This window comes from Notothenia rossii (genome assembly GCF_949606895.1).
Source record: "Notothenia rossii genome assembly, chromosome: 3".
In the NCBI taxonomy this organism is placed as follows: Eukaryota; Metazoa; Chordata; class Actinopteri; order Perciformes; family Nototheniidae; genus Notothenia; species Notothenia rossii.
Genome location: NC_136901.1, coordinates 21486975 through 21499928, shown reverse-complemented (window position 1 = coordinate 21499928; position 12954 = coordinate 21486975). Strand labels below are relative to the sequence as shown.

At 38.8% G+C, this 12954-nt stretch overlaps 1 protein-coding gene across 1 annotated transcript in view; it reads right to left on the bottom strand.

Annotated features, from left to right (window-relative positions):
• Nucleotides 1-12954, bottom strand: part of afap1 (actin filament associated protein 1) — a 161586-nt gene that overhangs the window by 145373 nt on the left and 3259 nt on the right. The gene's annotated exons all lie outside the window — the stretch shown is intronic.

Below are 12954 nucleotides of genomic sequence, written 5' to 3'. Positions count from 1 at the left end.
TTAATCTATATTTAATACATTTAACAATGAAGGCGACTTATTTAAAGTCACAAAAGACGGGCAAATCGCCATATCGATTGGTTAAATTACATTACATTTCAAAGATGGTGAAACACCTTCTATATACATTTAGACCGTCTTCAGCTCATTGTAGCATCTGTGAATCATTTAGCAAACCGCGGCTAGCCTTTGAAAGGAGCTGGGTGCAACATCACCCTCACTACTCTAGTTTCAATGGTCCCTACACTGTAAATTGTAATAGTTCCCCTTACTTAAACAAAATAGTGACATCAACTGATATCTACATTATTTGTTAACTTAACTCAATACAACAAGTTAAAATTACTTTCTTGTGAGAGAAGTTATTTAACTCATCAACTTGAAGTAACCGTTACTTTAAAGCACGAGTGAGCAGCTCTCTTTGAACACACGTGGGTGACTACGCATGCGCAGTTTGCCACAGAGACGTCAGACCGACGTCATGGGTCATGGAACGAACGAAGCGGGAAGAAATCATTGTCGAGAGTCTGAGGACATGAGAAGGTAAGTTTTAACCCAGTCTATGGTTTTAACAAACAATATTGTGCTACAGAGTTGGGAAGTTAGCCAAAATCATTCAGGGTTAGCTATCGTTATTTGTCATAATGAGTCATCCTCTTTCGTCAGATGAACACCGACTTTTACCGTGTTTAAGTAAAAATCGTGGTAAGGTAAGAGCTAACTTTAAAGCTAATAAAGTTAGCCCGTCATGTAGGCATATGGCGTGGAATTAATTCCGGTTAAATAAATGTATTTGAAGAAAACTTGTGTGAAAGCAAAAGCAGCATGTTCGTTAACGGTTGACACTGCAGCAACTGCTGCATTTCCTGTTAGCACAAATTAGCCACTGCTGCACGTTCCTCTACCGCCATTTTAGGCGTTGCTATTGTTCTCACTTTAGCCTGTTAAGCCTGGTTGCCCCCGCGGGACGCAACGTCTTGCAAAGAACAGCGTCTTAGAGCTTCTTAACATTTAAACATTCTAAACCTATTAATGATGCACCCACTTCACGGGAAGAAACTCAGCTAACAGACGATATTAACCATTTTTACTTGCTCATCATCATCATCAGTGAGCTATTTTTAGAATGTGCACGCTACGTTCGTTTTAAGCAGGCTGTGTGCCCTGCTCCTCCGTGACAATGACAGCTTGAGGCTAAACAAATAATTATAAAGTAATTTGAAAGGGGCTATAATGCAGAGTTGTTTGACTTTTTACACTTTGTTCTCCGCCTTTCCTCTGCTCTGGTCTCTGACTGTGAGTGTGTGCATTCGTGTGTGTGACGTGTCGGGAGGGGAGTCCCGCCCTTCAGAAACAGAGCTAGAACGTGCAAAGCAATGCAGTGGACACTGACACATGCACATAAATTGGATAAATAACAAGCCTTTAGTTTATTTAATAAAAGAGCACATGTTCAATGTAAAAAGTGACCGTAGATAGATTACTTCAGTTGCAATTTGGCAGATATAACAAATTAATTTAAAAAAGACGTTCTCTCCTCAGCTCTGTTTCTGAAGGACGGGGATCCCCTCCCGACACACACACAAGAGCACACACTGTCAACCATGGTAGGGGAAACACTGCGTTATAATTCGGAAAAATACCGTGATATTAAATTTGTTCATACCGCACAGCCCTACCCAGGGTCGTGGGAAGTAGGGGTGCTGAGGGTGCTGCAGCACCCCCTGGTGGAGGACAGGGGATCTGCACTTCCACAAGAGTAAATACAAATATAATACAAAAAAAAATTCAGCCTTGATGTAACAACATTCATAATTAAGTAAAGTAAGTAACACCCTTTTCACCCCGGTTACATTTTCCATTTGCCCTGTACGATGGGCGGTGTAAGTGATGAAAGTGGGGGATGTTGGCTTATCAGGCGCCCGCAGCTCACAGCCAAAGTGAGAGAGAGAGAGAGAGAGAGATAGATAGAGAGAGAGAGGGGGTGCACCGGTACCGGCGGGGATTGTTGTTAGCTTCTGCTGCGCTAACGTATATAAGAAGCTGTTTCTACAATAATGTGGAGGGAGAGTTCTGTCCTATCTGAGAGGCTCAGTGAGGTAAGGGACTCTGAGGGTTTAGATAGCTCACTTTAGTCTAAGTTATCTCAGTGGGTCTCAAACGTTTTGATCACAATTTATGTAAACAGATATTTCCAAGGCACACCTTTATAATTATTAGGATAAATAAAAACAGGTTTGAAATCATTCCAATGTATACTATAGGACAGTAAACTAAAAATATCGTTTACAACTGGAGAGATCTAAAAATATGCATAAATAAATCAATGTTAACTGGTCAAATAAGATATAAATGAACAACAAAAATAAAATACGCTAGCCTTCATTTATTTGTTATTGGCTATGGTAGGTTATTGGAAATGTTCACATACTTATTTGATTAATAAAAGGCAAACCGATCTTTTTCATATGGGTGTTTGGAGTTGTACCCCCTAGATCAGTCTCTAGTAATTGGGCGCTCAAAGTGCACCAGATTGAAGCATTTTACTTTGAAATGTTAAAAAGAACGTTCCGGGGGGGCACCCCCGGACCCCCCTAGCCTAGAGGATGTGAAGTCCACCCTCCAATTAAAACATGTTCATGCAATACTAAATACATTTGAAGCCTTTTTATGTAAGCTGTCCACCATGTCAATAAGTTTCTCTTTTTGTAGTGTATTGGTGATAGAGGTTTTTCATTGCCAGCTAAAATCTTGCCTAGGGCAGCAAATTGGTCTGAACCGTCCCTGGTGTCATCCCCACAGCACCCCCCATTTGAAACATGTTCCCACGGCTATGGCCCTACCGTGTCCTAAAACACTAAAAACTGATATTTGACATGCAATATTTTAACACAAGCTGCCTTATAAATGAATTAATTTAATTACAATTCAAAAAACGTCCCATTTAACTACATACTGATATATATGGGCGGATTGTATATTTTCAAACATTGTAAAATAACACGAAATAAAACACTTAAAAAACATTTCCAATAAATGCTGAGTAAATTATTTCTAACATAGTTGCAGGCCTTATTTGCATTATTAGTTTGGTAAAGTGTTATTCTATATTTTGTCATGGTCTGGAAATGCATGAAATTAGATTTCAGAATTTGTGTAGAAACCCTGTATAGTTTGAATGCAGTTTAACTTATTGTGTTTTTCTATTTTTTGTGTGTAGGTATTGATCTTCAGAGACAGAAGACAATTGGCAATGTAAGTACTGCCTATTTTCTTCTGAAAAGAGGGCTCAGCTATTGAAGCACTATCGCTTAAAACATGGAAGCTATGCCAGAACCACTCCAATCCCATGCCTCTACAAAGATTGTCTGCGTTCATTCAAGTCATTTAATGCCTTAAAAGTCCATTTAACAAGATATCACTCCCATGATATGCAGATGAGCGAAGCTGGTGATCTCCCTGTTATATACCATTGTCCTCTTTGCAATTTTGAAGAACCCTGTACAGAAGTAATTTTCTTCACCCATTTGCGCCAACATCTTAAAAAACAGGAAATCGTGAAATGTCCATTTGAAAACTACACTTTTGAGAGCAATGTGTACTCAACATTTAATGCTCATAAATGTAAAGAACATAGTCATCCAAGACAGAAGAAGTTGAAGCCTGACATTGCTGTGACCAGTGCAGCTTACAATTCAGATCTGAATCTGTCTCAAGATGCACCACAAGATGAGGCTCTTTACAATGATCCTATCGTTTTTTTCAAGAGGAAAATGAGGAAGAGGCTCGAATTGAAAATCTGGATGATTTACAGCATCAACTGGAACAAAATTTAGCCTCGGTATTTCTAAAACTGCAGGCAATCTTGCATATATCTGACATTGCAGTACAGGAGGTAATCCAACATCTGAATCAGATTGTTCTTTTATCAGAGCCTCTTTTGCATAATGCCATTAAAAACATTCTTGGTGAACATGGTATCACTGACAGTGATTCTGTTTTGAGGGAGATTACACATGCTATCAAAGAGAATAACCAGTTCCTGAAAATGACTGATGCTGGCCGGTCACTCTCCACAGCTGGTAAAAGAGCATCATATTTTGAAAAGGAATTCCCTCTAGTGATGCCAGTTCAATACAAGCTTGGACAAGAACCAAAATGTTAAAAAAAATTGTTAAACAGAGCTGATGTTTGAGAAAAACTTCTCAGTCAAGATGAATCTGTTGATGGATACAACACTTATAGAGATGGCACACACTATCGTGAGAAGGCTTTCTTTAAAACTGAGACCCTCCGGATTGTCCTTGGGCTTTACATTGATGACTTTGAGATAGCCAATCCTCTGGGCACTTCAAGAAAGAAACAAACAGTTTTTTGTTTTCTGTTAACAAATTATTCTTGACCACTTATGAGTAATGTGTGTTTCAATATATTTCAGGGTACAGATGTTAATGGCAAGCGAACAGCAGTCCTCCGAGGCCTTCCTGTCATCCTGGGTGATGAAAACAATGACTTCTTCAAGACTTGCTTTGTAAGTCGTCTTTTTTCATCATTATTTAAATTCTACGACAAAGGACGCCCAATCTATTTTATCCTGTCCCTTGTGTTACATAAATATATTTTAGCTTCTGTTATGATACTGGCCAAAAGTGGGCCTTCAGCAGGCCAAGGTAAACTCTGCATTTAAAATGTTATTGTGGTTGTAATTTTACTGTTGCCTATGTTATAGGATGTTGATGACCCAGACATCTCCAACAGCTCCATCGGGATCCTTACAGTCATCCCTGAAGACAGCCTGGCTTCACCTGCTCACTCCACCTTGCACCGTCAGCAATCGCCATCATATTGGAAGGGAAAATGGTGATGGACGGCATCAATTCTCTCCCAGATGCCATGTGCCTACTTTTTGGACTCATCTACGCCCTCAATTTGCAATACCCTCAACAACTTAAGAACACTTTTGAATTTATTCAAAGGGTGATGCTCTCACTTGGCCATAAGTCCCTTAAACCAAAACTACAATCACTCAAAAATGCCCTGATGCAGTGAGTCAGAGCACCTCCCACTGGGACCTTTTTCTCTTTTGGAAAAGTGATTTTTCTTTGTTATTATTATTATTTTTCAAAGGCCACGTTGCAAGAATGAGATCGTTTTTATATAAATGTGTACATTTTTCTGATGGAAGCACAGAAGTCAGCCTAAAAAATGCAGTGAGTCAGAGCCCCTCCCACTGCAGGGCAAGCCGATTTAGCTTTTATTCATTTCTGAAGGATATCAAAAAATAAATTCTTACTATTAATAATGTTTATTTCTGATATCAAAAATTGAATTTTAACTAGTTAGAAAGAGAATTCTTGATATCAGAAATTAAATTGTAACTAGTTGTAATGTGTATTCTTGAAATCAGAAAAGCGATTTTAACTAGTGAGATTTTCTTCGTTTTTCTCATTCATTTCAATGGGAGTCGGAATTAGAACTAGTTCAAAATCCTTTTTAATATTAGGAATTAAATTGTTACTAGTTATAATTCAATTTCTATTTATAACTAGTTAAAATTGAATTCCTGATATAAAAAAAACGATTTTGAACTAGTTCAAATTGTATTTTTTATATTAACAATTGGCATTTCGACTAGTTCAAAAGGAATTCTTGATATCAGAAATTGGTATTTTTACTAGTTAAAATGTAATTGTAACTAGTAACAATTGAATTCCTGATATCAGAAATCTGGATTTGAACTATAGTTCAAATTCCAACTCCCATTGAAATGAATGAGAAAAACGAAGCAAATCTCACTAGTTAAAATCGCATTTCTGATATCAAGAATACACATTACAACTAGTTACAATTTAATTTCTGATATCAAGAATTCGCTTTCTAACTAGTGAAAATTAAATTTTTGATATCAGAAATAAACATTATTACTAGTAAGAATTGCATTTTTGATATCAAGAATTATCATTCTTACTAGTAAGAATTGATTTTTTAATATCCTTCAGAAATGAATAAAAGCTAAATCGGCTTGCCATGAAGTGGGACCGTTTCTCTTTTGGAAAAGAGATTTTTTTTTGTAATTATTATTCTTTTTCAAAGGCTGCATTGTAGTACACACAGAGGCACTCTGTTTGTATACATTTGTGATTTCCTGATTTCCCTAGTAAAGTGAACTGCTTTGACAAGTAATGTTCACTTTTTATTATGAGTTGTGCTAATTCAACATAACTCAGATATTTAAGTTGTCTAAACAAACTTTTTATAGTCATCGTAATGAATGATCTTGAGTTGGGTCTACTCAAGTTTACTGTAATGATATAAGTTGCCTGAACTCAGTACTTTTAAGTTGAAACAACTTCAAAATGAATGATTCACTTTACTTGGAAATGTTGAGGCAATCGGTTTCCTGAAGTTTTCTAAGTAAAGTCAACTTATTACGATTTACAGTGTAAAGGTAAGCCGGGTTGAAACACCATCCGCTTTTCTGCAACAAACCCAAGCCACACCAGTTCCGTGGCGCTATGGACACATGGCTCTTTTATACCTCTATCTCCATCTCCTCATCCCAAACTTGCAATAACTAACTTGTGGGGGGTGCTTGGTAGTCAGGTTGGTGTTGCATGTGGAGGCAACCAGATTTTGAATATCTCTTTCTCTCATCATCACTGAGGAGCACAGGGATAGGGAGAGAAGAGGTGAGACTATGTAAACTATCAAAATAAATGACTTAACTGACACAAAGATAGCTGGAGGACTAATGGAAATGAATTCATACAAAACCAATTGTAATGATAGTTTGACATTTGAACAGTTATAACATCTGCTTTGTTAAGTGAAAATGCAATGATAAACTAACACCGTACAGTTTTATCCAGGTCACACCGAAACGAGCATTTAGGAATTACCATTTAAAGGACACCTATCATGCTATAGTTAAAGGATATATTGTAGGGCCATACCTATATAAGGTATATTTATACGTTTCTGTTTTCAAAATACCAAACAGATCATGCATTTTAGCCATGCCTCATTTCGCTCTATTTGCTGTTCTCCAGCCCTGTTTTTCCAGGGGGCTGATTCTGTGAGCTGCAGCTGACCACGCCCCCCCTGAAGGAGAGGGGAGCGTGCTCTGGGGCCTCATTTATAACGCTGTGCGTTGGGAAGGTTGCTTACGTAGTAGAAATCCCAAAAAATAGGTACAGAAATGTTCTGACATTTTCCGATTCACCAAACATTGCGTACCGGTGAGGAAAGTTGGTACAGCACTTCCTATGCCGGTTTCCCTTTATAAATCACAATCGACTTGAAATGCGGTGCAGCTTCTGCGGGCTTCACGTAACGCCCATATTTGCCTATAAATAGTCAAAGAAACGCCCATTCATTCATTCATTCTGACCTGCATGGAGAAGATCACAGGAAATGAGGACAGAACAGCTAAAAAAGACATCTCACACCGTGTCAGATTTTGGTTATTTTGGGGAGGTCGAGATAAATCATATTGTTTGTTGGATGCAGTTTGAACCAGAGTAGCAGCATGGAGGTCGGATCGTCACCAAAATAAATAAATAAGTGGTCCGAAAAAAGTGAATGACAAAAGAAATACACATAGCCTTCCTCAGGCAGTGTGTTTGTACCGGGGACAGGAGACACCCCCTTGATGAGAAACTGTAAGAAATGATCGGGGAATCCCTCCGGAGTGGAGTCATGACGACTGGATCTGAATTATGTTTTTGTATTTGGTGGTTTGTGTTCCAGCTGTCGATCAGCTGTGCGCAGCGTCTCCACTGCAGCAACTCTATATCCACCAGTTAAAGGAAATACAACTAATGTGTTGTGTTATATTAGCTGTAAAATGTACCACATATGGTGCTCTTAGTTTCCATACCTCCTGTGTTTTATGAGCGACTTATCAAGTCTTAGCAAACGGCATAAAACACGATTAAACATGGTAGTTTATAAAACCATGCTCGTATACAAACTATAGAAATGAAACACGGCGTCAGTTTAGACGTAATTCTGTCCTCCTGCTTACCGCATCATGAGAAAACATTTCATCACATTAATACAACATAATCGAGGTGGTTTGAAATAACATTTCCGTATTTATTTATTTCTCCAAGTTATGTTTTTGTGTTCACTGAGGAGTCTCAAACAGGCGTTTGTTTAATCATTTTAAGATTGGCTTTAATCAATGTTTGAAAATGAATTCTTCATATAGGCCTATTATAAATGAGAGGTAACATTTTATTTATGGTATTATTTCCACATATTTCTCTCCATTCTTCCTTCTGCCAACGGTGTCGCAGTTTCTCATCTCTCCCGTTTTTGTGCTTAGTGCGTATGCATGGGTTAGAGTTTGCGTGGAGGACCACACGTTTTCCCTTCAAGTTAGTATTTTATAAATCGCAAACATTGCGTAGAAACTGGCGTACGCAATTTTTTGAGCGTATATCCCTTTATAAATGAGGCCCCTGGTCAAGTCAGAAGAGGGGGAGAAAAATAGATCTCCGTCCTCCTAGTTTTATTATATTATTATTATATAGAGTCGTTATTCATTTGTTCTAAAGCTCAATAAATAACAAAGAAGACCTTTGACCGGCACTTTTCTAATTTTGTCCGGAAGATTTAAACTTTAACGGTGGACTAAACGGAGAGAATTACAGTGCTTGCCTCGGGGAGAGATTGCATTGAATCACAGCAGCGGGAGCAAACGCTTGCCTCGGGGAGGGAGAAAAAGAGCCACAGCGGAGAATAAACAGAAGGGCAACCATGCGCTGGAAGTCTTCTTTGCTGCTTTTGTGGCAGACTACAGCGCCACTTACAGGCCTGGCATATGTCATATGTCCATATGTCTCCAGTGCTTTCGAGCGGCAATGGCCGGCCCTGGCCCAACCCCACATTCCCCTGAGAGTTGGCCCAATAGCCGTAGCGCCACCGTCAGGTGGCTGACGTCAGGACAGTGTTCAAATCTGGATCAGTTTTTATCAGATCCGTTGCAGCCCCTTTTTTTAGAGATTTGGGTATGGAGGAAAATAGAGAGGGTTGTGTTTTCTGACACTTGGTGTGTTCCCTGACACACCGGGGACACATATTCATGTAGAAAAGACGTAAAAAAGTGCATTTTGCATGATAGGTCCCCTTTAAATAATCAACATAAAACACCCTTTCCAAGATTCAGGTGAAAGAAGAAAGAGCAGAGATGAGGTTAAAAGAAGGCAAACAGAGGGAACGTAAAAGGAACAATGCCAGTGTTTGATGAACATACTTTATGGAGTGGATGAGAGAGACAGAAGAAGAATTAGACAAAGTGTACCACCCTGCTGAATTGCACACTAACATCCACACACACTCTGACACACTCACATCCACAGGCAGCTCGTACCACTTCAGACATTATTCAGACTCACTTCTCTTAACTTAAAGAGAAAGAGAAAGCATAACATCAATATTGTGGGTTAAATAAATGTGGGGATTGCCCACAGTATGTAAGTCGCTTTGGATAAAAGCGCCTAACAAGTAACATGTAATGTAATGTAATGTTTTACCTAACCTTGTGCACTGTAAATGGATGCAAGCAACTATCACAAAATAAGATTTGTTTAAATAACATAATTCCTCATCTATTAGATTATTTCAGGGTTGTGTTGTTCTGTAGAAGCAGTGCAAGATCATAAAAATTGTTAACAAACTCCAATAATATATTAAATGAATAATCAGTCCAACTCAGAGCCTACAGTCGGTTGAGCTCACGGTGCTCATTATGTAACATGCTCTCTATTCCTTTGCAGATTTCTTTTACGTTCCATCATGTTTTTGTTGCCTGAAGGGCTAGAGTTTGTGTGTGTGTGTGTGTGTGTGTGTGTGTGTGTGTGTGTGTGTGTGTGTGTGTGTGTGTGTGTGTGTGTGTGTGTGTGTGTGTGTGTGTGGGGGGGGGGGGGGGTGTTTGTGTTACCCTATGTCCCAATCTCTTTTCAAACTGAAACACAGCCACCCTGACTAAGTTGTGACGTTGGAGTGTCAGATATACGGAATGTAGGACTGCTGGCAACCTGCTGTTATTTCTCTTTACCAGATAAAATGTACTTAGGACTATCTACTTTATCCTGTGTGCAAATATTCAGCACACACATGTTAACAAACCACTTCCATTATGTATCCTTAAAGTCAAACTTATCAATCTCATGTTATGATAGTAGCACACAGGTACCTCTTTTTTGCTTCTTTTTTTTGGCAACCAAAACCAAATATCAAGATTGTTATCAACAGCCAATGATGTTGCAGATATTGGAATTGTATTTAAATGTAGGCCCTGGAAAGCTATTGTGTATTTGTGTTTCGGTCTGTGCTCTTATCACACATTGGGTTTAACAAACGTAGGTCTTTTAGATGATATTAATGAAAGTTGAATTTAAGAATGTGCCTGCTGGAACAAATGTGACATAATCTGCTAAAGTTAAGATGTATCACTGAAGTTGTTGGAACTACAGAAACACTGAACAGATGACGTTTGATGAGTACAGGCACCAGCTGCACATTAACTAGAGAACAACTAAACTTTGACATTATTCCTTTAAACCTGTGGCTGTGAAAGTGATGGTCAGCATCAGCAGAAAACCAGCAGCCCTCTATGTTATAATATATTGCTCTTTACTAATAACATTTGGTAAACAACTCCACAAATAATCCCTGACCTTTCTGTAATGTTATTATAGTGTTCTTAAAATAGTTCGTTATCTGTATTTTTTTTATTTTTGTTTTACTTTTATGTATGCACCACGACACCAAGTCAAATTCCTCATACGTGTCAACCTACCTGGTAATAAACCTGATTCTGATTCTGACAGAAGGTGTGAGGTGAAGAAAGGTGGTCTGAACTTGAATTGACAGAGGGTGAACCATCCAAACACATTACTTGTAAGCCGAAGATTCCGGTCGTGTATCAACTTGAAGTTCGAAACCTTGGCTTTGTAAAGCTGCAGTGCAATCATGCACTTAGTATGTCTTCTCACAAGCACTAACAGGCAGAGAGAGGACAGACACACGTTTTCTCATAAATCACCTCTGAGCTCTCTCCCTGAGACTATACAGGGCCTTTACAAAGCACAATTTACTCATCATCAGTGGCAGAATTATTTGGGAATACTCACACATACTGTAGATTTCGTTTGCGCAATATTTGAGTTTTCATTATTGTGTTTGATCCGGTTTTTAGATCAGCTGATCTAAGTACCTTAACCCCAGCCCAAGATGCAGCTGAGTGCAGTAAGGACAGGATTCAGGAAGAAATTCCTGCACTGCACTGCTCACAAGTTTTTACATTTTTTTACTTTGTCAGTAGTAAAATGTCTGTTAATTTAGATCTAATTTAGCAAACCTGTCACCATAAAGAAAAAAAACACACAGCAGTGAATCATATGCCTTGTCAGAGTGTGGATGACATAGAATTATAGTCACTTTCAAGTCAGTAGTGTAATATTTTAAATAATTTCCCCAATGGCGTCTCAATATTACTGTTTCCCTTTTTTTTAACAACAAGCACTATCAACTCTAATGAGAGAGCTGGAAGAGAAACAGCTTTATCAAACATGTGATATCATTGGTCCTAATAAAAGTGAAAAAAATAATCTTAATGAATGTGGCTAGACAGAAATGCATAAAAACACCAATCGATGTAATTAAAAAGTGTGCGTGTGTATGTAACACACACACACAAATTACAAGGACAACACAGCCCAGACCAAATATGTCTTCGCTCCTGACTATGAGGGCAGAGTCATCCCCTACAGGCTAACACCTGGACCCTCACGGTAGAGCGAGGTTTGAGAGAGAGAGAGAGAGAGAGGGAGGGAGGGAGAGAGAGAGAGGGAGAAAGATAGGATATTGACTGGTGAAGGCAGGCTGGGAATGTTGGCCCTAGAGCAAGGCACAGTGGGATCAAATAATGTAAGGAGAGGCTGAAGACTAAAGACGAGGCAATGTGCTGGGTGGAGCAAACAAAGGGATGAGAGGAACAAAGGAAAAGAGTTTAGACATGGGGAAGAGAAAAGAAAAAAATGCTTTATTAATAATTTGTTACCACTATTTAGGGCTGCACGATATATCGTGTCGTGACGATAATCGTGATATGCGCATGCGCGATATTCACATCGCGTGGACGTGCGATTTTTTTAATTTTTAAAACTTGCGATATTAAGTAGGCAGATTAACTCAAACACGTCATGTTACAATTATTTTTGCTGCTTACTACAAAAGGAAAACTTGCACGGCTCTCATGTCAGCGGTACTTGAGTGAGTGACATGCAGGCTCTGCATGCACAGCAAACCACCAATAACAATCGAATCTCCAAAGCAAACAGACCCGGTGATTAAAGGTAAAAACACTGAATAAAGTAGTTTCATGTGTTTCTCCAGGGCAGTTTGGCGCTGGTAACCGAGCTAGCTCAGCTTGTTGCTCTGATAACTTAAGATACAGACGTCCATGACTAAAATCCTTCATCCGGTTAAATATAGTTAAAAAAATACCAATTGTATAAAGTTCAAGAAAGGATGGTTTGCGAAAAAAAATACGGTCTTTTCTTCAATTCCTGTATGTTTTCATATCGCAATATATATTGCAGGGGGGGAAAAAGTCGCAATGTCAGTTTTTTCCAATATCGTGCAGCCCTACCACTATTACAATAACACCTTATTGCTACAGATTGAGGATCTAGAACATCCCCTCTTGCTTGATGATGTCACTCAAAGAATAATATTTTGGAACTAGTTGTAATGCTGTTAAAAATGAGGGATACACTTAACACATCATGGGCTTCACTGACAGGGGGCTGCATATCAAATCTCAGCAAACAATGTTACCATGGCATCAACACACACACACTGGAACCAGATATCCAATGGTAATGATGTCATCAGCAGAACTAACAGTATCGACTAGGCTAGGATAAAGCAGCCAGCTGCTCA